This window comes from Aptenodytes patagonicus, chromosome W, assembly GCF_965638725.1.
Source record: "Aptenodytes patagonicus chromosome W, bAptPat1.pri.cur, whole genome shotgun sequence".
In the NCBI taxonomy this organism is placed as follows: Eukaryota; Metazoa; Chordata; class Aves; order Sphenisciformes; family Spheniscidae; genus Aptenodytes; species Aptenodytes patagonicus.
Window position 1 is genome coordinate 39,812,866 of NC_134981.1, and position 27,970 is coordinate 39,840,835.

The 27,970-nt window shown below is 43.6% G+C and overlaps 1 pseudogene; it reads right to left on the reverse strand.

Annotated features, from left to right (window-relative positions):
- Positions 1-3,664: 3,664 nt before the first annotated feature.
- Positions 3,665-27,679, reverse strand: LOC143171966 (cysteine dioxygenase type 1-like; annotated as a pseudogene).
- Positions 27,680-27,970: the final 291 nt, after the last annotated feature.

Consider the following 27,970-nt stretch of genomic DNA (forward strand, 5'->3'; position numbering starts at 1 on the left):
CAAACTGTGTTTACCCAGCAAGGGAACCTCTCCCAGCAACAATTCCTGTTAGAGGCTTCAGGGCTCCCAATCATCGGCATGGGGGGGAGAGAGAGAGAGAGAGAGAGAGAGAAAGAGAAAGCTGCTCACCTGCTTGCTTCACATAGATGGAAACCCCCACAACATTTCCCAAACTTCTGTGAACGTAGTCCTCATAAGCAACAGCTACACAGACAGGGATGGCATTTCCATTCCCAAAGAAGTCCCTGTTGTCAACCTTTTTGTTATACATGCACTCTTTGCTACAGAGCCTCCCGATGTAAAACATCTCTTTAATAAGCAACTTCTCTTCTTGCAAAGTTTCTAATAATGACTCTCCAGAACAAACAAAAAAAATCTGCAATTTGCTGAAGTCATGTAAATATTGCACTTCACCCCATTCCTGGCATTACTTTACCTCCATACATCTTTCTGTTGCAGCTCCTTCACTGAAACCTTAGATGACTCACCAGATCATACTTTGAGTTCCTCCTGCTGTGGCCAACCCAAATGATTTAGTAGCTTACACACACTCCTCCTCCTCCTCCTCCTCCTCCTCCTCCTCTCCTTCCCGCTGTCTCTGTTTCTCTCCCCCCCCCCCATTTCTGTGTCTCTCTGTGCCTCTCTCCCTCCCTCTGTCTGTCTGTTGTCTCTCTCTCTCTGTCTCTATGTTTCTTTCTCACTGTCCCCCTCTCTCTGTTGCTCTTCTCTCTGTGTCCCTCTCTGTCCCTGCCTCCATCTATATGTCTCTCTGTCTCTCTCTGTGTTGCTCTCTTTGGTGTCTGTCTTTCTCTGCCTCTCTCAATCTCTCGATCTCTGTCTGTCGTGCGCTCTCTCTCTCTGTTTCCCCATCTCTCTTCTCTGTCTGTCCCTCCCTAAGGGTCTGAGTTGTAACCCAAGTAACTGTTAAAGTACCTGTCTTCAATTTTATAAAGACACTGCTCAATAACACCTTCCCAGATGAAAGCATCTGAAACACTAAACACCTGTTTAAAGCTCAATGAAAACTAATTATCAGCTTGCAGCATATTGCTACCTCATCAGTTAGCTTTGCTTTGAAGCTCATGTACTTTCATATGTTGGAGGGTTTAATACATTGGCTGTTCAGCCATAATAATTGCAAATGCTATTTTGCTGTTAGTGGTTTCTATGTTTTAAGCCAGTAGAGGTTATGTGAACATATCTGTGTAAATGAAAAGGTGAGTATTTTTCATTATATCACTTTATATTTAATGATTAAATATTGCTCTGGGTAGGTATTAGCTTCATACTCGTGCCTTACAGAGCACAACATGCGTGGCTAGTGCTTAGGAAGTAACAAAGGCGGCAGCTGTGGCATATGTTCTAAGGACTGTGGGCCAAATTGATCATTTCTCTTGAAGTTTCTTGTATTAGTGTCCCTTATGTTGGATATGCTACCCCCTTATGTTTCTGATATGGTGGGCCTAAGTACCTGATAAGTACCTTATTCTGAAACACCGGAATTCCTGTATTATTCTATGCAATGTATAATACCATGTTTACCATTGCTAAACAGTGTTTGGGCCAACTTGGGTAGATGGTTGCTATCCTTTCTGCTAATATTTCCTCTGCCTCACTTGCTAGACACATGTATGACTAGCTAGAGTACTAGCAAAGTCTTTATAGCAATGGGCCTCAATGCAGCTAACTGCTGCTGTCATTGCTGCTGTGCTTCTTTGGCTGTCTCTCTGAACTTTCCAGTGCCCCTGACCTGACTGAACCTGTGCTCTATAAGAAGCTGTTGGGTTTGTCCTTTAAATTTTAGCTAGTAAGCAAAAGAATGATAAATATGCTCTATGTTAAATCAGTTAAGTGAAACTACTAATTTCCTGTGAGAAGCGGGAGGAAGACAAGAGGCAATGAGCACAAACTGAAATACAAAAAATTCCATTTAAACAGAAGAAAAAAACTTTTTACTGTAAGGTGGTCAAACGCTGGAACAGGTTGCTCAGAGAGGTTGTGACGAATATCTCACCCTTGGAGATATTCAAAACCCGACTGGACACAGCCCTGAGCAACCTGCTCTAGGTGACCCTGCTCTGAGCAACAGGGGGTTGGACTATACAATCTCCAGGGGCACCTGCCAGCCTCAGTCACTCTGTGGTTTTGTGATACTTGAGCCCTGTCATATTAAGATGCTCAAGCCCAACATCTGGTTTGACAAGATTTTTCAGGAATTGGTTCACAGTGAATCAGAAAGAAACATGTTGAACTTTGGGGTATACTAGAACCCAGGAAAAACACAGAGGCTTCTGTATGTGTGCAGTGGCATTGCTCCTAATGTTTCTTTCCCTTCCAGTTTGGGCCACATGTTCCCTTGATCCCTCTTTGTAACACCATCCAGGTCCACCTCGTGCAGACATTCTCCATTTACTGCTGATGCTTCTCCCTGTTCTTTTGTCTTTAGTCCAGCTTTATCTTTTCCTTTCTCTTTTTCTTCTCCTTCCCTGCCCCCCCCAATTGTTCCAAAGCACCTCCTGCCTTCCCACTGTCTCTCAAAGGGCCCAAAGTCATAGGTTCGTTAAAATTTGTTACATTTTTTGAAAATTTGATAGAGCCTCCCAGAAAACAGGGAAAGTAAATATTTTTTTCTGGACTTGTCAAGAAGGAGAGAAATATGTGCTTCATCTAAAAAGGATACCGTTAAAACTTAAATTGCTGCTCAAGTAATGAGCAGTCACTTAAGAGACTAAGAGACTTGCTACACATAATCTACTTTTGTCCTTATGTACTTGTTACACTAAATGACTAGGATAGCCTCAGTGAAGCCAACGTTACTGATTTATATATCTTTAATTAGATGTAGATGTTCATGAATAATGTGGAAATTAGTCAAGTGATGACTTTAGTTATCAGGAGAAAAAGGCTGAAAACTTCTGAAATCTGTGCACAAATCCAGTTTTATTTCAGTTACCTGAAAGGACTTCAGTAGCTATACAGGATACTCTGGAAACTGAACATTAGCTGTATTAAGTACAACTAGTCTTATTAAAAACAAAAAACAAATCTTTGCCCAATCAATTCTGAAAATCATTGTACATGAAACACTTTGTTGTTCCTATTCAAAGCAAGATCTGACAAATGAAATTGTAAAAAATAAAAAGTAAAAAATGCACAAAACTATCAAAATGGCCTAGAGCATTAAAACCTAAAAGACTTGATAAAAAAGAGCTGCTGTTAGTAGTATCTAATGTACTATCCATACATACAAGTGACTGGAAGCTTAAAAGTTTATATAATTATTAATTACATTCAGAGCATACATACATGTAGGCCTATTAAATAGTGTCAGATGGCGTTTAAGAAACCTATTTTTTATATTCTCAGTATGGTATCAAAAGTGGAATTAAAAGGAGACTAGAATCAGAAAACAAACTACTTAATTCTGACTTGACAATAGCCTAAGAAAAGGCATCTAACCTCCAAAGTAGTTTATGGCACTAGTTGGTTTAGTGTCCCATAATCAGCATTCATTCAGGATAACTGCAGGTTGCCTGGAAGCTGCCCTACTCTAGCTCCACATACAAGGTATAGAAATATAGCTGGTTGTTGGCCTTAGCTATATAAGTCTTCTGTCCCTGGTTAAACATTCAGTAGGTCTTAAGCAAACACATGCTGGTGCTTCTCAGTTGTTCTCTTGTGGCACTGCTGTTGCCTAAAAAGAGAAGAGATTTCTTTTTGAAGGGAAGAGACTGTGACCATCTACTTCATGTTCTTAACATGGGCCTTATTACTAGAGTAGCTCAGCACCTTAGAATACTTAATGTATTTCTTCTCAGTGCTCCTTCCAAGATAAGAAGATATTACCCATGTTTTATAGAGGATACTGTAGCTTAGAAGAGTTTGGCTATCCCTGCTTCAGTGCTCATCCATCCCTGAAGAAATACAATATAAAGTACCCACAAGAGTCAGAGAGTTGAGATCTAATTATTGAATAAAGATTCATGTAAGCTACACGGGTCAGAACTAATCTTGGAGGACTACACAATTAGTCCGTGGTCATTTTGCTTCCTTTACTAACCAGAAAGGCTGAAGCTACTGACCATGCCTGAAACAGACTCTCTGATTTTCAAGTCTGTGATTAAGTATCAGCCACCATCAAAGAATTCAACATGTAATTCAAAACATAACCATGGAGATGTCTTTGGTTTCATAGTCAGTACTGGTATAGTCCCTGGGTTATCTATTAACCTACTGATATCTACCTATTTTATATCATTGTGTTAGGTCCCGTGAATCTTACAGTATCCCTTACAAAGACAAAAGATAAGCAATTCAAGTTTAGGTGGCTTATTGAAGGAAGTACAGGGAAGATACCTTTTCAAGGGACAGATGAGATGATTACTAGAGAAATGATGGGATATTGAAACAAAAACTATGGCTCTGGAATAGTAACCTTAAGGGGAAGAAAGTGAGCAGTTTTTATTGTCCATTCAATGTTTTATTTCCCTGCGCCTGAGAGACAGTGAAGCAATGCAACAACAACAAATTCATAAAAATACAGTATTAACCCTGTTGTTTCAAAGAAAATTTGTGTCTCAGTCACCTGCTGGATATCCTCATTCATCCTAATACATTAGTTTTTATGATAGGATTTGCATTACTGTTTTCATCTAGCAAAACAGCAGGACTTGGCAAAGAACGCAGCAGTCGCTGGTTGCAATACTACCTCTAATACCTGGTGTTTCTTTACTTCCTCCCAGGTGTTTGTGTTCCACATGGATAACAGCTGAATTTTGTTCAAAAAGAATGACTAAAGCTGGAATAGGTACAAGGCCAAATTTCTCTTGAGCTCTCTTCTTCCTCTTGCTGTGCCTCATGTGGCTGGCAGAACTTTGCCGTTGTGGAACGGAGATTATTGGAAAGAAACTCCTCTTAAGCAGACAGGCTTTTGTTCTGTTTTGACAAGAGGCTTCCAGCCCAAAGTCACGAGCAATCCGCACTGAGAAAGCTCTGTGCTTTTGTGGTACAGTTCTTTTTTGAAGACTTGTTGTCTAAGCCAATTTGTAGTAAAGAGAACGATTTTCTGAAGGAATGTGTTCTGGGCAAACAATCTTCATTATCAGTCTCATACTAGTATGTTCTCTGAGACTTCCATCAGATTAGGCTTTAGACTTAGAGGCACATAAAAATCATTCCTAGTTTCTTTATGTGGACTAGTTATGTAACAAATCAAAGAGAAACTGTATTCTTGTACCTCTTTCCCATTAATCCTTACTCTCTTTCTACACAAGTAGGTGAAAAAGTTTTGTTTTTTTTTTTTAAAAAAATGGCGTGCACATATAAACTTGCTGCAGAAGTCCTTGTCATCATATTTTGCCTTGTCCCTTTTCTTTCTCAAAAGGGAACACATGATTCTATGGCTTATCTTCTGGCACAACCACAATTTCATCATATGAAATCCAAGATTGCTCTGTGCTCTAAACTAGTCGGCACGTTACTCATCTTTTTGTAGACATGCAAGAGTCCAAATAATTTTGTGGGTTTTCCTGATCCTTTTCCACTTCTCCTCTCCTTTCCACTTCTAGAAGACTGTGCCTATAATGTCTTTGTGCAAGTCTACAAATTGAGGAACTTTTTAGGATTAAGATTTCTGACACGCTCATATGACTCTAACATGTTTGTGAAGCATTTTGTGTAGCTGTTCTAAGTGCATTTCTCTCCTATTTTCTTGGTGACAATGGTAGACAATTCCTCCTGTCTGTTAGTTAGAAGTTGTCATCACCTGTCACCCAAGCTCTGACTATTTCTCTGTGTGACCATGGGCAAGTACATGGCAGAAAGACAACTGAGGAGTGCTTTCTCCTTTATGCCATCTTTTCTCTCAGAGATAGCCTGCTGTACTTCATTCTGACAGAAACTGGAACTCCACTTTGGAAGATAGGCTGCAAAGAGAAATCACCTACCCTAGTAAAATTCCTGATAGCAAGAACTTCTGATGTACTGTGACAGAAGACAAAAACCAGTTTTTTTTCCTCAGTGAACTTTCATATCTGTATTCTTATAGTTCATACTTAAACTGTGTAAACAATCACTTTCCTGGGCAAGTCCTTGGTAGGTAAGTTACATACTGTTTTAATTATTAGGCCTTTATAACTTGTTTATATATTTACTGCAGAATTAGTTAATTAAGACTCCAGTATAGCCAGAAGCCACTAGGGATTTACCGGAGTGTTTTATTTGCAGAAAAAAAATTAAGTCAAACGGAAAGCACTGAATGAGCTTTAGTTAGGTAGATCATCTTCTTACTAATGAAAGATATACAAGTATACTTTACACTAATATCTTTGTATTTTAACTTACAGTTCTCTGACTTCCTAGGTCCTTTTGAGATCTGGTAAGCAGAAGAAAGCTTGAATTTCCAGTGAGCTTTCCAGAAACACTCATTAAAACCAGAACATTTTTGTAGCATGAAGTCATGTCAGACAGTTGGATGGCCCAGACTAGCTACCACTTTTCCCCTTACTGGAATTCCATTTACAGGAATTCATGAAAGAGACCCAGTGATTAACATTTACCTCTCTTCCGTAAGCCAGATCCAGTTTCCCACAAAGGGTACAAACATTGCCAGTTGATTACCGATCAAGAGGAGGAAAATAGTCCAAGTCAAAATACCTAGTTTCACTTGTTATCTTACACACTTAATATTCAATAAACATTAAAATGAAAAGGAAACAAGCAAATATTGAATTCTCATGTGAGTTTTGTTCAACATTTTTCCATATTCATTTTCCCTTTAAAAATTGAATTATAAATGCAAGTTTACTTTCTCAAAGACCTTTCAAACTTGTGAAGGTTAATCCTTATTTCAGCTGTTTGGTGAAGTTGTAATCACTTAACGCAACACACTTCAAAGAAATAATTTTCATTACTCCTTAAAAGTCCTGAGCACTGAGTTTCTGACCTCAGTTAAAAGTGAAAGTGTTCTGTATCTAAGGAAATCAAAACAGTCTTTGAACCTCTATGGCTGACCAACAAAAGTCTGTCTTTTCTCCCCTTGTAAGTGGTTATGTTTCCCAACACATGGAAGAGTGCTAAAGGGGAACCCTATCAAACCCTGCCAGATGTCCTAGCTTGGTCCCCAAAGCTGGGTTTAAGATTTCTTTTCTATCCAAATACAATCTTTTGCCGTTGCTCAAGAATGCAGACAACAGCCAATCTGCCTACTCTCTCTCAAAGCAAGTGTTTATGTTTCAAAGTTTCGATTTCAAAAAGTCCGAGTACTTATCTTGCTTTACTTCCGGTAAGTTACAAGGTTTAAAAGTGACTTAAAACGTGATGCTTTTGGAAGAACTGTTCAGGCAGGAAATGTTACATTTGACTTAAATTGGCTAATATAACCTAGCTGCTTAACAGTTTTCCTTTGACTAGGTTACATTTACTGTCTGAAGATTCTTAACTAATAGCTAAATTATTAATCCTCTTCTCTGCACAGAATTTATCTCCTGCTGATAAAGGGGCTCTTCTACCTCTCACACAACTGGATCCAGTCCACAAGAGAAGGGAAAAGGAGGTGGTGAGTAGAGCCACAGCAGCGAAATCCAATGTCATCATGAACAGATGGTAAGTTCTCAGCCTCAATTTTCCCATTTATAAAATGTGCGGTTGCATTACTGCACTTTCTTATAGAGCAGAGAACTGCATATAAGGGAAGTGCAAGCTGAAAAATTGAATACTATTTCAAAATGTTTTATGCTGATTCTAGATATGGATATACCAGGAAGTGTGAGGTTTCTAGAACTCTTATCTGTCCTGGAGAACCTCCCCGGAGCCAATGGTCTGATTAGAATAGAATAGTTCAGTTGGAAGGGACCTACAATGATCATTAGTCCAACTGCCACTTCAGGGCTAACCAAAAGCTAAAGCATGTTATTAAGGGCATTGTCCAAATGCCTCTTAAACACTGACAGGCATGGGGCATCAACCACCTCTCTAGGAAGCCTGTTCCAGTGTTTGACCACCCTCTCGGTAAAGAAATGCTTCCTCATGTCAAGTCTGGACCTTCCCCGGCACAGCTTTGAACCATTCCCATGTGTCCTGTCACTGGATCCCAGGGAGAAGAGATCAGCACCTCCCTCTCCAATTCCCCTCCTCAGGAAGCTGTGGAGAGCAATGAGGTTGCCCCCCAGCCTCCTTTTCTCCAAACTAGCCAAAGCCAGTATCCTCAGCTACTCCTCATAGGACATGCCTTCCAGCCCTTCCACCAGCTTTGTTGCCCTCCTCTGGACACATTCAAGGACCTTCACATCCTTCTTAAATTGTGGGGCCCAGAACTGCACACAGTACTCAAGGTGAGGCTGCACCAACACTGAATACAGCAGGATAATAATACACCTCTTTTGACTGGCTGGTTATGCTGCGATTTGCACAGACAATTGCAATCCCTCTGTCCTGTCCCTACACGAGGCTTGGAGTCAGAGGCCTGGCAGGGAACATGTTATCTCATACTTACACACAGAGTCCTTTCTCCAAACTGGCTATAGAATGTCATCTTAACTTTGTGCTTGTGTCCAGTCCTTTGATCAAAGTTGTTACAGCTGTTGAAGGGTGGGCTGTACAAATGCAGGCTAACAGCAGACTCCATGTGGCTTATGTTCTCCACACGGTGCAGGCCAATGGAGTCTACACAAGTGAGGACATGAAACAAAAGGGTGTATTAATAGACAGATTTAATGACTTCTCAAATGCCTGGAAAAGTGCCATCTAAGTTGACACTCACAAACAAGCCAGTTAGGCACATCTGCACTTTTAGGGGCAATGTATAACTCAGCACAGATTCCTAAATACACTGATACTTCAGAATACCTTATCACCTTCAACACTTCATGTAAGTCAGTGGATTATCTACTATGGGATAAAGGCCGGTAGAAATCCAAAGCAGCTTAAGGAAAGCTATGCTATCAGTAATTTACTAGCTGTCATTCCCAAATGAGTGAAAGGCTACTTTCCTAGGAGATGCTGTTGTTCTAGAAGCAGGAAGATTTGTGTTTCTAAAAAAATCAGCAAAGCATTTTACAGGGAAAGAGGTTTTGTTTTGTATTGTTAGTTATCCTTATTATTGGGCTGAGGTCAATCGCATTAAGAGTTAGCTACTTGTATTTGGGGCTTGAGCAGAGATAGAGTTGTCTTCTACTGCAGACATCCATTTCCTAATTAATCTTTCCAATTTATTAGTTTGAGGTAGGACAGTCTTCATTTGTGTGGTCTTTTGACTAGTATGGCAAATGACTGTCATACTTCCAGTCTTAACTGAATAGTAAGCATAGCTGAACAGGTAAATAAAACAAGGCACTGTCTTGCATGGCTACTGATGAATTAATGGCATTTTCTGGGATGATGGAGTAGAAATCAAGGTAGTACATAAAAATGTAACATATGAAGACTCAAATCCACAAAAACATCCGTTTCCATTCTATATTGAAGCACAGTTTGAGTTACTCAAGACAGACCTTGAATTTAAGTTTATGATTTATGCTGTTAAAACAACTCAGGCCTATGTACTTGAATTAGCGCTATATAATATTCAAGACCTGTATTGTGCAATGTAGGCATGGTACTCTGAGAATCATAAGTATACTCAGCTCTGATACGTTTGAAGTGTAAACCCTGTGTCATTAACAATTTATTTAAAAGGATGGGGGGGGGGGGGGGGGAAGCCCTAAGTGTACACTCATGCAATGGGAGATTCAAATAGACTAAATTTAGTAGGTTTAACCTTAAAAGTAAAGTACAACAGCAACGAAGAAGCACACAGTAGAAACACAAAGGTCATTATTAAATTAGTAAGGCAATCAAATAACACATTGTTAGTGTTTTCCTTCGACTTCTTTTATGTTTCTTTTAAACCAAAAAATCCAGTATGAAACATGGCAGAGATCCAAACCATCCCAGAGAATTAAACACCAAATTTGTTTTAAACAACCAAGAAAGCTTTGGATCAGATATACACAGAATGTAATTGTTTGCATTGGAAAGAACCTCTGCCGTGGTTTAATTTCAGTCGGCAACTAAGCACCATGCAGCCGCTCGCTCACTCCCCCCACCCCCGGTGGGATGGGGGAGAGAATTGGAAGAGCACAAGTTAGAAAAACTCGTGGGTTGAGATAAAAACAGTTTAATAATTGAAATAAAATGATAATAATAATAATAATATGATAATAATAATAATAATAATACACAAAGCAAGTGATGCACAGTACAATTGCTCACCACCCGCCGATCGATGCCCAGCCACTCCCCGAGCAGCGGCCCCCCCGGCCAGCTTTCCCCAGTTTATGTACTGAGCATGACGTCACATGGTATGGAATGTCCCTTTGGCCAGTTTGGCTGTGCCCCCTCCCAGCTTCTTGTGCACCTCCAGCCTTCTCAGTCGGTAGAGCATGGGAAGCTGAAAAGTCCTTGGCTAGTGTAAGCATTACCTAGCAACAACTAAAACATCGGTGCGTTATCAACTTTGTTCTCATCCTAAATCCAAAACACTGTACCAGCTACTAGGAAGGAAATTAACTCTATCCCTGCCGAAACCAGGACAATATCCACCCCTTATTCTATAACATCTGCGTCATGCTCAAGGCTCATATTTTCCAGTACATTTTCATTAATCACCACCCCTTTTTTTCTATATATATACACACACACACACACACAGAGATATCATTCCCTTCGTTTGTGGGCCATCCCTCTAAAATGTTCGGTGAGTTCATTTAGTCCATGACTTCGGGCTCCATCTGTCATAATAATCTTTCAGGGTAGGAAAAAATGGAGATGGTATGTGGTGTTGGATTGTTCCATGTTGAAGTCAGTTCTGGTACCATCATCACTGTGCTTTGCTTGGTTTCACTGAAGTTATTCTTCATTAGTCTTTCTTCTTTCAGCACGAAGAGTTAGTCTGTTGTATTACGGTGAATGGCTAACAAAAAATCTGACAAACCTGGCCCTGTACGATACAGGTATTTTCAAGTAGGTAGGGGAGAATTTTAAAGTAGCTATGGGAGGAAAGCAAGACCAAGAACACAATGGAGATGTTTGATTTGGAAAAAGCAATAGTGCTGAAAATAGAATATGAAGGCTATCTAATATAGAATCATAGAATCATTGAGGTTGGAAAAGACCTCTAAGATCATCGAGTCCAACCGTCGACCCAACACCACCATGCCCACTAAACCATGTCCCTAAGCGCCTCATCTACTCATCTTTTAAATACCTCCAGGGATGGGGACTCAACCACTTCCCTGGGCAGCCTGTTCCAATGATTAACCACTCTTTCAGTAAAGAAATTTCTCCTCATGTCCAATCTAAACCTCCCCTGGCGCAACTTGAGGCCATTTCCTCTCGTCCTATTGCTAGTTACTTGGGAGAAGAGACCGACACCCACCTCGCTACAACCTCCTTTCAGGTAGTTGCAGAGAGCGATGAGGTCTCCCCTGAGCCTCCTTTTCTCCAGGCTAAACAACCCCAGTTCCCTCAACCGCTCCTCATAGGACTTGTTCTCCAGACCCCTCACCAGCCTCGTTGCCCTTCTCTGGACACGCTCCAGTACCTCAACATCCTTCTTGTAGTGAGGGGCCCAAAACTGAACACAGTATTCGAGGTGCGGCCTTACCAGTGCCGAGTACAGGGGCACGATCACTTCCCTACTCCTGCTGGCCACACTGTTTCTGATACAGGCCAGGATGCCATTGGTCTTCTTGGCTGCCTGGGCACACTGCCGGCTCATGTTCAGCCGGCTGTCAACCAGCACCCCCAGGTCCTTTTCCGACAGGCAGCTTTCCAGCCACTCTTCCCCAAGCCTGTAGCGCTGCATGGGGTTGTTGTGGCCGAAGTGCAGGACTCGGCACTTGGCCTTGTTGAACCTCATACAATTGGTCTGGGCCCATCGATCCAGCCTGTCCAGGTCCCTCTGCAGAGCCTTCCTACCCTCGAGCAGATCAACACTCCCGCCCAACTTGGTGTCGTCTGCAAACTTACTGAGGGTGCACTCGATCCCCTCATCCAGATCATCGATAAAGTTATTAAACAAGACCAGCCCCAGTACTGAGCCCTGGGGAACACCGCTCGTGACCGGCCGCCAACTGGATGGAACTCCATTCACCACAACTCTCTGGGCCCGGCTGTCCAGCCAGTTTTTGACCCAGCGCAGAGTCCACCTGTCTAAGCCGTGAGCCGCCAGCTTCTCTAGGAGAATGCTGTGGGAGACGGTGTCAAAGGCCTTGCTGAAGTCCAGGTAGACCACATCCACAGCCTTTCCCTCATCCATTAGGCGGGTCACCTGGTCAGAGAAGGAGATCAGGTTGGTCAAGCAGGACCTGCCTCTCATGAACCCGTGCTGGCTAGGCCGGATCCCCTGGTTGTCCCGCTCATGCCTTGTGAGCGCCCTCAAGATGAACCGCTCCATAATCTTCCCCGGCACCGAGATCATGCTGACAGGCCTGTAGTTCCCCGGATCCTCCTTCCGGCCCTTCTTGTAGATGGGCATCACATTGGCAAGCCTCCAGTCATCCGGGACCTCCCCCGTTAACCAGGACTGCTGATAAATGATGGAGAGCGGCTTGGCGAGCACCTCCGCCAGCTCCCTCAGCACTCTTGGGTGGATCCCATCCGGCCCCATAGACTTGTGAGCATCCAGGTGGCGTAGCAGGTCATTGGCTGCTTCCTCTTGGATTATGGGGGGTTCATCCTGCTCGCCGTCCCTGTCTTCCAGCTCGGGGGGCTGAGTACCCTGAGGATAACTGGTCTGCCTGTTAAAGACTGAGGCAAAGAAGGCATTGAGTACCTCAGCCTTTTCCTCATCCTCAGTGACAATGTTCCCCCCTGCATCCAATAAGGGATGGAGATTCTCCTTGGCTCAATATCATATATTTTGGAAAACTCAGTAAAAAAGAAAACAATGATTCAGCAAGCTGTGGGTGAAATCCAGGCTGTAAATGAAGTCAGTGGCAAAATTCCCATTGACACCCTTAGGCCAGGTTTTCTCCCTAAATAGTCAGGAGGTGACTGAGAAATAATGACTTCAGACATTCACTGCAGTAACAAAGAAGTAGTTACAGCATTTCAGGGACAGATTGGAGCATAGCACTGAAACTCAGGTTAGTTGAGAGCCTTTTAACTCAAACTTTTATTTTATCTGCTTGACAAACAAAGGGTCACCTGTGCTACAGCTGAGCCTCTGCCAGTCAATTAAGGTCAAAGAAAAGGTCTTTGTAGTGTTTTAGATTAGACTGCTTACTTTTTATTTATGGAAATACATAAGTAATACATATATAAAATTAAAGAGGATTTTTCCTTTCTTCTCTTTTGCTTTTGTCTAACAGAAAGTTGAGTTATAAATGTTTATTCAGGTATTACAAGCAGTCAAAGAATTCTTAGTTTTATTTTCTGTCTAATGTCATTCTCCTGATATCACTCTCTCATCCTGGAGGTATGTTCATATAATGGATTAGGTGTATCAGCAAAGTTATGTGCAATAGAATCAGCTGTATCTGATATGAGATTTGTATCTGATATGAGATTTGTCATTCGCTTTTCTTAAAGGAGCCAGTAAATGAAGAAGAACACTAGGTGTGCTCTTTATTTTATTTATATGTTTTTGTCACATATATAGAGAAGCTGCAAAGTTTGTTTTTAAATTAATTTAACTTCTGCATTATTTCACTTCAGAAATTTCGATCCTTTTTCCTTTGTGGGTCTTGAGCATGAAGAACAAAGGAAATCATGACTCCACAACTAAGAAGAGCAAAAATCAATTTATGAAGATAAAAAAAAATCTTTGTTAGGTTATTTAAAATCTTGGTTACGGTTGTTTTTTTGCTAATTGCTATTTGTCTTCAATAACAAATTATCATAATGAAAATAGAGCTTGGGGGAGGGGTGTTGTGATGCCCATGCCCCCATGTAGCTGGACACAAGGGAGCAATGACTGTGCAGAAACGGGGGACAGGATGGAGCGAAGGCCCCATAGCTCTCGCCTGTTCGGACACTGTCATCCTTGAGTATGTCCTCGCTTGATAAGTCTGCCTCTGCCACACCTCTCGCAAATCTTAGTGAAACTTATGCCCATGCCCCCATGTAGCTGGACACAAGGGAGCAATGACTGTGCAGAAACGGGGGACAGAATAGAGCGAAGGCCCCATAGCTCTTGCCTGTTTGGACACTGTCATCCTTGATAAGTCCGCCTCTGCCACACCTCTCGCAGTTCTGAGGCCTAAACTTATGTCAAGGGCCTAAAGACCCAGGCTCTGAAACGCATTTGAACCCACTGAGAGAGAAAACCTAAGGCGGGGAAGTAAAAGGAGAATCTCGCCCGCATAAAGTTAAAAGTAAAACCAACTTGTGATACTGAGCACTTAGTTTAGTGATATAGCAGTTACGGCTCCTCATTATTAAAATAAGAGGGAAGGGGAGAAGACGGCGCATTTGAGTAAAAGATAAGACCCAACCAAGGGCTTATCTACCAAGACCATCCGGCCACAAAAGCATAAAGGATGTGGACTGGAGGAGGCTCTTCGGAGCTCCCTCTCAGCTGGACTGAGATCCCCGAACCGTCTGTGACCACCGGCTTGATCCTTATCGACAGGTCGTATCACCCTCCCTGTGTATGTAGTTGTGTCATGTTACGTGTTACTATTTCGTGAACCTGTATGCTTGCTTAAGGATTCTGGCTCTCATAATAAACTGTCACCATATAGTACCCGCCTGACTGTGGAGTCTGAGTAGCGGTCGTTTCCCCCCGTTCTTTTGGTACTATACGGTGCATGACAGGTGTTTAATCAACATTGTGTCCTTACTTAGGAACTCATGATGATATCCTTTTTTCTTCCTAGTAACTGTCGAACAAGCTCCCAAGTCCAGTGTTTATATCTTAAACTTTTCAGGGTAGAATAACAAACAGTCTTCCATTCCCATCCAAAACCTCTCTAACAATTAATTTTTCAGACATCCTCTGCAGATCATATGAATGCAATATCATCAGTCATTGCCTTCCAGTACTCCACGTGTACCTAACACATCCATACAAAAGCAACCTTCCATATTGCTAGAGATCTGGTCAACGGTCATTTTTCCCTGCTAAAGCTCCAATTTGTTTCCAAGCAAACACTGTGCTCTAGCACACAAAACATGCATTTATTCTGATTAAACACTTTGGTTTTATCAGCAGGGTGTGCATAATCAAACATATTTCACTCAAATACAGAAGAATAGACTGGTTTACTAAGTTAAAAGCTTTAATCTGACAACTAGAGATTTTAGGTAGGGCTAAAGGAGTCCACTGTGCTTATGGATCCTGGTTTACTTTTAGTCTCTAAAACAGTACACTAAGGATAGGCAGAGATTTTTTTCATTGGCACTAATAGAGAATTTACTTCCTGAGAGCTAGAGATATGTTCTTCCTCCTAATAACTCTGCTTCTTGCCATGTTCATATGACCTTCCCTTGCTAGTCTGACAAAAATATGCTTCTAAATTACCATTATACCACACGTAACTATAAAATTTACAAGCATCACTGACTGTCTTAACTCAAGACCAAACACTAGCTGCAGGCTGTGAGACATACTCAAAAGAAATCCTGCCCTTATTCAAGTGGGTGTCGTGGTTTAACCTCAGTCAGCAACTGAGCACCACGCAGCTGCTCGCTCACTCCCCCGCTCCCCGGAGGGATGGGGGAGAGAATTGGAAGAGCACAAGTGAGAAAAACTCGTGGGTTGAGATAAAAACAGTTTAATAATTGAAATAAAATGATGATAATAATAATAATAATAATACACAAAGCAAGTGATGCACAGTACAATTGCTCACCACCCGCCGACCGATGCCCAGCCAGTCCCCGAGCAGCGGCCCCCCGGGCCAGCTTTTCCCAGTTTATGTACTGCGCATGACGTCACATGGTATGGAATGTCCCTTTGGCCAGTTTGGCTGTGCCCCCTCCCAGCTTCTTGTGCACCTCCAGCCTTCTCAGTCAGTAGAGCATGGGAAGCTGAAAAGTCCTTGGCTAGTGTAAGCATTACCTAGCAACAACTAAGACATGGGTGCATTATCAACTTTGTTCTCAACCTAAATCCAAAACACAGCACTGTACCAGCTACTAGGAAGGAAATTAACTCTATCCCTGCCGAAACCAGGACAATATCCACCCCTTATTCTATAACATCTGCGTCATGCTCAAGGCTCATATTTTCCAGTACATTTTCATTAATCACCACCCCTTTTTTTCTATATATACACACACACACACACACACACACACACAGAGATATCATTCCCTTAGTCTGTGGGCCATTCCTCTAAAAAGTTCGGTGAGTTCATTTAGTCCATGACTTTGGGCTCCATCTCTCATAATAATCTTCCAGGGCAGGAAAAATGGGGATGGTATGTGGTGTTGGATTGTTTCATGTTGAAGTCAGTTCTGGTACCATCATCACTGTGCTTTGCTTGGTTTCACTGAAGTTATTCTTCATTAGTCTGGGTGATTCTTATTGTAATAACATTAGTATGGCATATATTAGTATATCTGTGTATTATTAGTATAACTATTACAACTATAATTAGTACTTAACATCACATAATTCAGATCATTGGCTATTCTCACCCAAAATCAAATCCCCTTGAGGCACACATCGGACTTCCCCATCCTTCCGCATTATCCACCAAGTGCACCCAGGTCCTTGAGCAAAAGCAATCCCATGGATGGGTCTGTCTCTGCCCGAGGCAGGAATAACCCAGACTGTCTTCCCCAGCATATTTTTTATGTGCACTACAGGGACTTTATTCCCATCTACAGTACGTAAAAGTTCTGACTGGGCAGGGCCTGCTCGATTGGCAGATCCCCTCGTGTTGACTAACCAGGTAGCCTTTGCTAAATGCGTATCCCAGTGTTTGAACGTCCCACCACCCATTGCTCTCAGTGTAGTCTTTAACAGTCCATTGTATCGTTCAATTTTCCCAGAGGCTGGTGCATGATAGGGGATGTGATACACCCACTCAATGCCGTGCTCTTTGGCCCAGGTGTCTATGAGGTTGTTTCGGAAATGAGTCCCGTTGTCTGACTCAATTCTTTCTGGGGTGCCATGTCGCCATAGGACTTGCTTCTCAAGGCCCAGGATAGTGTTCCGGGCAGTGGCATGGGGCACGGGATATGTTTCCAGCCATCCGGGGGTTGCCTCCACCATTGTAAGCACATGGCGCTTGCCTTGGCGGGTTTGTGGGAGTGTGATATAATCAGTGTGCCAGGCCTCCCCATATTTATATTTCAGCCATCGTCCTCCATACCAGAGGGGCTTTAACCGCTTGGCTTGCTTGATTGCAGCGCATGTTTCGCATTCATGGATAACCTGGGCTATAGTGTCCATGGTCAATTCCACCCCTCGATCACGAGCCCATCTGTATGTTGCATCTCTTCCTTGGTGGCCTGAGGTGTCATGGGCCCACCGAGCTAGAAATCAATGTCTGAAGCCAGCTGGATGTCTTTTACTTCTGCCAATTGGCTCGATTCACCTTCTCCTTCAGCAGTTTCTACAACTTGTTGCATAGGACTCCATACAGCAGCTTTCCACCTCCGATGCTTTCCCACAAGACGACAGGACCCATCAGTGAACAGGGCATGTTGCTTCTCATTTTCTGGTAGTTCATTATACAGTGGGGCCTCCTCAGCATGCGTTACCTCCTCCTCTGGCAGTATTCCAAAAATCTTTGCCCTCTGGCCAATCCATGATCACTTCCAGGATTCCTGGGCGACTGGGGCTTCCTATTCGAGCCCGTTGTGTGATCAGTGCGACCCACTTACTCCACGTAGCATCAGTTGCATGATGTGTACAGGGGACCCTCCCTCTGAACATCCAGCCTAGCACCGGCAGTCGGGGTGCCAGGAGGAGCTGTGCTTCAGTGCCGATCACTTCTGAAGCAGCTCGAACCCCTTCATATGCTGCTAATATCTCTTTTTCTGTTGGAGTATAGCGGACCTCGGATCCTCTGTATCCCCGACTCCAAAACCCTAGGGGTCGACCTTGAGTCTCCCCTGGTGCTTTCTGCCAGAGGCTCCAGGTAGGGCCATTCTCCCCGGCTGCGGTGTAGAGCACATTTTTTTACATGTTGTCCTGCCCGGACTGGCCCCAGGGCTACTGCATGAACTATCTCCTGTTTAATTTGTTCAAAAGCTTGTCGTTGCTCAGGGCCCCATTTGAAATCGTTCTTCTTCCGGGTCACTTGATAGAGAGGGTTTACGATCAGACTGTAATTTGGAATGTGCATTCTCCAAAAACCCACGACGCCTAAGAATGCTTGTGTTTCCTTTTTGCTAGTTGGTGGAGACATGGCTGTTATTTTGTTGATCACATCCATTGGGATCTGACGACGTCCATCTTGCCATTTTATTCCTAAAAATTGGATCTCCTGTGCAGGTCCCATGGCCTTACTTTGTTTTATGGCAAAACCGGCCTTCAGCAGGATTTGGACTATTTCCTTCCCTTTTTCAAAAACTTCTTCTGCTGTGTTGCCCCACACGATGATATCATCAATGTATTGCAGGTGTTCTGGAGCTCCACCCCTGGGGCAGTCGGTTCCAAGTGTACTGAACGCCCCTCCAAGTGAAAGCAAATTGTGGCCTGCACTCCGCTGCCAAAGGGATTGAGAAAAACGCATTAGCAATATCAATTGTGGCATACCACTTGGCTGCCTTTGATTCCAGATCGTATTGAAGTTCTAGCATGTCTGGCACAGCAGCACTCAGCGGTGGCGTGACTTCATTTAGGCCACGATAGTCTACTGTTAGTCTCCACTCTCCATTAGACTTCCGCACTGGCCATATGGGACTGTTAAAGGGTGAGCGGGTCTTGCTGATCACTCCTTGGCTCTCCAGTCGACGAATCAGCTTATGGATGGGAATCAGGGAGTCTCGGTTGGTGCAATATTGCCGCCGGTGCACTGTGGTGGTAGCGATTGGCACTTGTTGGTCTTCGACCTTCAGCAACCCCACAACAGAGGGGTCCTCCGAGAGACCAGGCAAGGTGGACAGCTGTTTAATTTCCTCCATCTCCAAGGCAGCTATACCAAAAGCCCACCGGTACCCTTTTGGGTCCTTGAAATACCCTCTCCTGAGGTAGTCTATGCCAAGGATGCACGGAGCATCTGGGCCAGTCACAATGGGGTGCTTCTGCCACCCATTCCCAGTTAGACTCACTTCGGCTTCCAATACAGTTAGCTGTTGGGATCCCCCTGTCGCCCCAGAAATACAGATGGGTTCTGCCCCTATATAGCTTGATGGCATTAGGGTACACTGTGCACCGGTGTCTACCAGAGCCTTATATACTTCTGTGGGTCCGATGTGCCAGGCCACTGAATCCACACAGTCCAATAAACCCGATTGTCCCTTTCCTCCACCTGGCTGGAGGCAGGGCCCCTCTAATCCTCATCACAGTACTCGTTTCTCATTTCTTGTAAATACGAGTCAGAAGTCTCTTCATTAAGATCAGAAGTAAGATCAGCCCTTCTACTCTCTCTGGGGAACTGCCCGCTGGACACTGGAGCAGCAATTTTCCTGGAAGAACCTCTTTCTGTGATTGTTTTCCCTTGCAATTTGCGTACCCGTGCCCCTAGGGCTGCAGTAGGTTTCCCATCCCACTTCCTCATGTCCTCTCCGTGGTCACGCAGATAAAACCATAGGGTGCCCCGTGGTGTGTACCCGTTATATTCTCTCTCTTGAGCAAAAGAACGCTTACTTCTAATAGCCGAGATACTGGTCCGTACAGGTGAGGAGTAGGACCTATCCTCTCTGAGTTGCTGGATCTCCCGGGAGAGTTTTTCGGACAGTTTCTCCACAGCCGAGACGAGGGAGGAAGAAAGACTTTCCTCGTATTGCCGGAGTTGACTAGCCAATTCATCCACTGTTTGTTCCTCTCCATCTTTCCAGGTTATCACTGCCAATGAATTGGCGTATGACGATGGTGAGCTCCTTATAAACTTCCGCCACATGGGTCGTGTGCACTTGACTTCGTCTGGATCTTTGGATAGTTGTTTATTGTTCAGGTCATCATAAATCACCTCCAGCACAGCTAATTCTCTCAGAAACTGGATACCCTTCTCCATGGTGGCCCACTTGCTTGGGCGACATATGACATCTTCCTTAAAGGGATACCTTTCCTTCACGCTTGACAGGAGTTGCCTCCAAAGGCTGAGGATACGTGTCCCTTTTCCAATTGCTTTATCAATGCCCCCTTCCCTAGAAAGGGATCCCAGCTGCTTGGCTTCCCTACCCTCTAATTCCAGGCTACTGGCCCCATTATCCCAGCATCGGAGCAGCCAGGTGACAATATGCTCACCTGGACGGCGGCTGAAATCTTTTCGTATATCTCGCAGCTCACTCAGGGATAGAGTTTGGATGGTCACTGCCTCGTTTATGAGTTCTTCCTCTTCCTCCTCCCCGATCAGCAGCCAGCTCTCCTCCTCCCATTCTCGTGATGGCCCTTCTCCAGGGTACTCGTACAGTTCTTCCTCCGGTTCCCTTTTAGAAGAAGCTTCTTCCTCCCTTACTAAACGAGCCGACTTCCGCTTCCAAAATTTCTTCTTGTGTACAGGTGCGACTGATACCGGCACAGGCTGGTTCTTTGGTTCAGCCACAGGGCCTGTCACCGGGGTTGGAGTGGCCGCAGTGTATGTCGCCGGGGTTGGAGTGGCCGCAGTGCATGTCGCTGGGGTTGGAGTGGCCGCAGTGCAAGTGCATGTCACCGGAGTCTGAGTGGACGCAGGGCCTGTTGCCGGGGTTGGAGTGGGCGCTGTGCAAGTGCATGTCGCCGGGGTCGGAGTGGCCGCAGAGCCTGTCGTTTTACTGTCAGAGCCAGAGACCTTCTCTTCCCTTTGAGGGTACTGAATGGTGTTGAACAGGGCTCGGTAGGCATGGGCCAGGCCCCAGCACGTTGCAATGATCTGCATCTCTCTGGAGTTGCCAGGGTGACAGCATACTTTGTCCAAATATTCTACTAACTCTTCAGGATTCTGCACTTGCTCAGGGGTGAAGTTCCAAAACACTGGGGGTGCCCATTGGCCTAGGTACTTGCCCATCTTGTCCCACACACCCTGCCACTCATAACTGTCCAGCCTTGGGGCAGGTCTCTGGATGATATTCTGAAATTGCTTACCAACTTTAGACAAAACCGAAACAATATTCCCAAGAAGTACCAATAGAAGTATCTTAACTGCCCAAGGCTGTTCAAAATACTGAAAAGTTACTGTAATGAAGGAGGAAACATTATAGAAGAAGGTAGTGACACTGCCATTCTGTATTTCCTCCGTAAAAAAACTCTCAGAAAAGTTATGCAATTGCTAGTTGTCTCCACGAAATGGTATCCGTGGTACAGTAACGGCTTCATTGCGAAGTTTACATACCACACTAACGTCAAGGTCAATGTTCTAAAAACAAACCTCACAAGCGAGACATTACTATTCACTGCAGACCACAGCAAACTGCAAAACCCAACACCAATCTTTAACATGTACAGCAGGAAAAAGAGCGCGATGCAGATTATACAAATCAATATCGAGAACAGAGAAACCAACATTGTGACCCACAACCACTAACAGATACAAGTTCCTTAATACACTCCGGTTAATCTGTTATTATCTCAAACCCTTCGAGCCCCACGTTGGGCGCCAAAAAGGACTGTCGTGGTTTAACCTCAGTCGGCAACTAAGCACCACGCAGCCGCTCGTTCACTCCCCCCGCCCCCCCGGTGGGATGGGGGAGAGAATTGGAAGAGCACAAGTTAGAAAAAACTCGTGGGTTGAGATAAAAACAGTTTAATAATTGAAATAAAATGATAATATGATAATAATAATAATACACAAAACAAGTGATGCACAGTACAATTGCTCACCACCCGCCGACCGATGCCCAGCCAGTCCCCAAGCAGCAGCCCCCCTGGCCAGCTTTCCCCAGTTTATGTACTGAGCATGACGTCACATGGTATGGAATGTCCCTTTGGCCAGTTTGGCTGTGCCCCCTCCCAGCTTCTTGTGCACCTCCAGCCTTCTCAGTCGGCAGAGCATGGGAAGCTGAAAAGTCCTTGACTAGTGTAAGCACTACCTAGCAACAACTAAAACATCGGTGCGTTATCAACATTGTTCTCATCCTAAATCCAAAACACAGCACTATACCAGCTACTAGGAAGAAAATTAACTCTATGCCTGCTGAAACCAGGACAGGTAGCTATCAAACAAGATATTAGAAGGGCTTACCATTAATGTAAGTGCACTGATTTTCCCTCAGAACTCATTCTGATTTCTTAGTCATTTCAACATTCCCTTTTTTCTCAGGCCATTCAAACAGAGTCTCCTTTAGGTTTCCCTGGAGGATCTTCATAAAGCAGCGTGAGTCACTGTGATCGTGGATGCTGCTATATATGTAAAAAGAATAACCTAACTCAGTTGGATATACATATTTAATTTAAATACAGCAAACAGAACAGATGGCACAGCATATTGTATCTGGACATAGCCCTAGAATGAAGTGCTATCACACATTTGTTGGTCTCCAAAATGTCTGTGCATGACATTCACAGTGGCTAAGGTATGTCTACTTAAAACTGCTGCATTAGAAATGTATTGCGATAAGCTTACATATAGCAGGACTTGAAAAAAAAAGTCAGTTATCTATCAGCTTATGACATTTCCAGAGACAAATACAATGGAAATCCAGAGGAAGGAGAACAGAAAAACTCTTCAGAACACAAAACTGTTGTGGACAAATGGATGCTTTTCACAGTGACCCTAGGCAGAGGCCAGTATAGACTTGTAAATATACCCAATATATTTGCAGATCCCACCATGTTCCCTCTCTAAACATAGGAGAAATGAGCTACTTCTGCTTCATTTCTATAGCCTCTTTACTGCTGGAATGCATAGGAGTTTGCTGAAGAAAGAAAATGCTGTACTTCTCACTCTGATAGTACTAAGCACAACCAACAACAGTAAGCTGTTAATTTCACTAGTTTGGCAAAACATGAACAAAAGCAGGAGCTGTCCACTTGCTTGATCTGTCTGCTTGCTCAGAAGTATGTTTTAATTGCTACATTAGAGACATATGAGCTAGACACACAGGTTTTTTTTTGTTTGTTTTTTTTTTTTTTTTTTAAAATAGAGGCCTAACTGTTACGAAAAATCAGTGGGATAAGGACAAATGGAAAGCTCTCCACTCATTGTGGGTGGGGGGAAATTTGGCCCTCCTGAAGTATAGTGCTAATGAATTTCAATCAAAGACTTCGTAATTCTACATTACTCCTCCCCCCCAACAAACAAATGTCAGTTTCCTACAAACTGAGATACCAAGAAAGCAGAGTTTGCTTCAGGCATAGAACAGTTGAAATGCCATGTTGTCATGCTCCTTCCACAAGCCATAAGAACAACTTGAGCCTCATAAGACGCAAAACCAAGTTGTGATCTCAGTCTAGTTCCTAGTAAATGCCCATCCAACTCAAACAGTTTGACATAAATTAAGATCTTTGTGGAAAAAGCCCACAAGTAGAGATGGTGGGCTTGGTTCTTGCATCTCTCTGGGTATAACTTCATGGCATCCTTGAGAGAATACTATAAATGTTCAATATGCATGCTCAATTAAAAAAACAAAAACAAACAAGCAAGCAAAAAACCAACTCTTTACGTTTTCTATTTATGTGCAAGGACAATCATTCAAAACCTACAAGTTTTGTTATTCCATATTTTGGTTTAGCCAGCATTTTGTCAAAGACCCTCCAAGGGACAGATCCTGCCCTCACTTTTGCAGGACTACAAAATCCAGTGTAAGGTCTGTGTATACAGTTCAAGAGGCCACAGGAGCGTTGTAGTCTGTTTGAGGGAGAAGGTAGAATGTCTGAACCTAAAAAAAGCCAAATGTCACTAGAAAGGGGCTCCCCAATCACACCCCACAGTTCTAACCAAAACCCACTTTTCTCATCTTATCACAGAGACTGGATTTAAACAACATGAGATAATAAAGACTATTTAAACTGTACCAAGTCCTGCTTCTGCAACAAATTGAGGCAGATCCCTCAGAACAAACAGGGTCTATTCTATAGGGCCCATTCTGGGATTGAAAAATGACAGAAGGAAAAATTAGATTTGGTAGAAGACCAGAGCTTTTTTTTATTTTTTTTTTTAATGCTCTAGAAGGGTCTATGAGGTACAAACTTGCAAAAAAACATACTATAGCAAATATTCAGGACTGCTATACCACAGGAATAACTAGGGAGTTCTATACTGCTTAGTTTCCTCATTTTCTAATAGCTCATGTAAGGCTGATTATTTTTATACAAACCTGCCATGCCCTTCACCCCAGCATAAGATCATCAAGTTGAACTTTCCATTTCCACTGTCCACAAGATTTCTTGTATACCTGAAATAAAGTGTTTGCTTTTTAAGAATACTCAGTACTGCTATGCCTACGAAAGACAAAAGTATACAAACATGGTTACGAAGGAAGCTTGCAACATATAAAAATCTTTGTCTTAAAAAAACCAAGTTTTACTTGGAAAAAAATTTATTTTTTTAAGCTGGTTTTGTAAATGTACTTTTTCTGTGAAGAAAAAAATGGACACAGTTAATATTTGATAGTCATATTGCTTTTGAATTATAGATTGGAGTTTGAGAACTGTGAGTGAGAGTAGACTGGAAGACAGGATCAAATCAAAATAGTTATTGAATGAAGTCATTTCAGCAGCTGGCTTATAATTAGAAACAGAAGACTGCAATAAAAAAACACCACACATGGTTACATTCTTCTACAGCTCCTTTTTATCTATTCTTGGCTTTCTTTCTGTTGGACAGCCCTCCTTTGTATTAGGCAGAAAAAAAGTTGTCAGGCTTACCATACGTGGTACTCTTACATTTTTCTTGAAAATGCTACATCTTGTACTACAGCATTCTTGCATGGATAAAATACCTATGGTGTAATTACTGCCAGCATCTACTTCTAAACAAAGTTTAACATAGTAGAATTTGTTTAAAAGATTTTTCTTGTATTAACTTAAAAGGTAGCATAGAATAAGCTTGTTTCTAAAGGATTTTTATCCATATGTGTATTCTAGACTGATTTGCTCTCAGGGCTTGAAAACACCCTGTATCACAACATTTGAAGTTTTGTTTCTTTGTACTCCCCCACAAGCCTGTCCCAAGTTGTCACTTGTGTCATTCTATTGAGAAGCTCCCTGTAGAAGGGACTGGGTTTTTGCTTTATACATTACTTTCCACAGTGAGGCTCTTCTGATCCAGGGCTGGTGCTTCTAGCTGTTATGGTGCAAGTAACCAACTAGGACCTTTCAATTCCTTTTTAGCTTTAGTCATGGGCTATTCACAGGGATACCAAGTAAAGCAAAAGTTTATGCCTATGACAAGAAGCCTCACTCTCACTTAAAGGATGCAAGCAAGGGCACACAGAAGGTACACTGATGTGTACTGGACATCTTTTTTTTAATTAGTTTCCTCATAAGAGCATTTAATCTCATTTTAATCAACATAGGACACTCAAACTACTTTCAAAGTGTTACATTTTTATCTATATGCTGCCTCTTACTCCATCTACAATCTGTATGTGTATTAGGTAGACATATTTTTCCTATGATGTCAAAACATAAGCAATCAATGTTGGCATTTGACTGAACTTTTCAGGTGCTGTTATTTCTGTAGAGCAGGTCTGGCTGGCCAAAAGAAAGGCTGTCATGCATACTTCTAATGTTGCCACACTTTGTTTTTCCAATTCTTAGTTTCCTGTGCTCTGTTACAGTTTTGTGATTTGTTCTGAATGGAGAACAGTCAACGTAAGAAAGGATATTTTAAAAAGTCAAGCCAGAATGATGCTTTCATGATAGAGAAGTTAAAAAGAAAAAAGGTTGTTGTTTTTTTTAAGGAAGTGCTGAAATACAATGTATTTATATTTAGATTTACGATGGGGAAGCCACCAATAGCAGGAATTAATTAGCTGTTAGCAAAGTAGGAGCAACTTAAAGCCTTAATTGATCTTTTATTTCCTACTGAGAAGCAACAAGAAGCCTCAACCTGCACTAGCCCAACAGAGGAAGGGACTCAAGAGTGAAGGAGACACACTGCTCACAACCAGCCAGAACAGCATGGTGTACACACAAGTTACTCTATAGGAATCAAACATCTACCAAAGCCCAAATCTCTTTTTGGTGTGTTCCTCCAGTTCAGAACCAGCAGCATGAATGATGCTTTCATGATAAAGAGGTTAAAAAGAAAAGTTCAGTTCATGCAAAAGCATGCTGAGAAATGCCTAAGTGTGGTGGGTTGACCCCAGCCAGCAACTAAACATCCACCAGCTGCTCACTTACTCCCCACCACAGCAGGATGGGGGAGATAATTGGAAGAGCAAAACCAAGAAAAATTTGTGGATTGAGATAAAAACAGTTTAATAAGTGAAGGAAAAAGAGGAAAAAAAATACAAATGATACAAAGGCAATTACTCACCACACCTCTCACAAGCAGACCAATGCCCAGCCACTCTCCAAGCAATCACTACCTTGGAAAGACTACACCCCTCCCACAGCTTTTATTGCTGAGCATGATGTCATATGGTATGGAATAACCCTTCAGTCAATTCAGGTCAGCTGTCCCAGCTGTGTCCCCTCCCAGCCTCTTGCCCACCCCCAGTCTACTCGCTGGGGGGCAGAGTGAGAAACAGACAGCACTGTTAAGTAATAGCTAAAACATTGGTGTATTATCAACAGCGTTCTGGTCACAAATTCAAACCACAGCACCATATGGGCTGCTATGAAGAAAATTAACTCCATCCCAGCCAAAACCAGTACACTACAGGAAGTGCCAAGCCTGCGCCAAGGGGTGCCATTTCCCCCAGGTTCCCTGCTTGGTGCAGGGCAGGCAGCAGCTCAAGGTCGCAGGCCCCGGCCTCATCCTGCACTGCCAGCTCTGCCATGAGATGATTTCTGCTGCCAGAGAGGTACCACTGAGACACTGCAGGCAATTCTGTGGCCATAGAGAAGCACATACTCTCTTCTGCAAGTTTGTTTTTCTTGGGTTTTTGGACAGCTTCTTTTATTTTTATTACTTTAGCACGTTTCTGTCTACTCTGCAGGTTATCACTGACCCCGGGAAAACTCTGAAGCCCCACGGAATGGAGCGGCACCAAACCGAGGCAGGGGCCGGCTCACCCAACCGCAGGACGGGAGCCCAGGTGAAGCCGCCACTGGGCCCGGATCCCTGCAGCACAGCTGGGGCACAGACAACCGCACGGCCATGCCCGCGGGCGCTGCCATTGGCCGCCGCCCCGCCCTCTCCCTGCCACCCCCCTACGCCGCGAGGTGCCTGCCGGGGAAGCTCGGTCCAAGCCTCGACGGGGGAGTAGGGCTGCTGCGGCCGGACGGCTTTCCCCTGCGGTTCTGGCCCGGCAGCCACCAGAGCCGATCCCGTTTGCGTGGTGAGAGGCACAGCGGGGCCCTGGGAGGGTTATACCTGTACCGGTCAAATTTGGCGTACTGCAGCCACTCCTCAGTGTTGCTCTCGTACGACTCCATGAGCGCCTGCATTTCCTCCACGCTGACTTTGTCTTCAGCGAATATCCGATGCAAGATGCGGACCAGCTCCGCCAGGCTCTGCGCTTTCCACATCCTTGTCTGCACCAGCTGCTCCATAGCCAAACTTTCCTAGCCGAGCCCCACCGCCTGCCTTTATGCGCCGGGAGGCACGGTAGGAGACTACCACCGCCCCGGCGGATGGAGGGGCCGGGCGGCGGCGGGCGGGCCCGCGGCGCCTATCCCCGGGAGCGGGGCCGCCCCAAAGCCGGCTACACAGGTACGTTTTCCAAAATCTGCTTTTCCGTACTCTGTGGACATAATTAGTCCATCCAGAGAACCGGAGCAGTGAAAGATAAGTCTCACTTTATCCCCTCAGGCAGGAAGACGTTGCTTATCGATCCTGAAAAC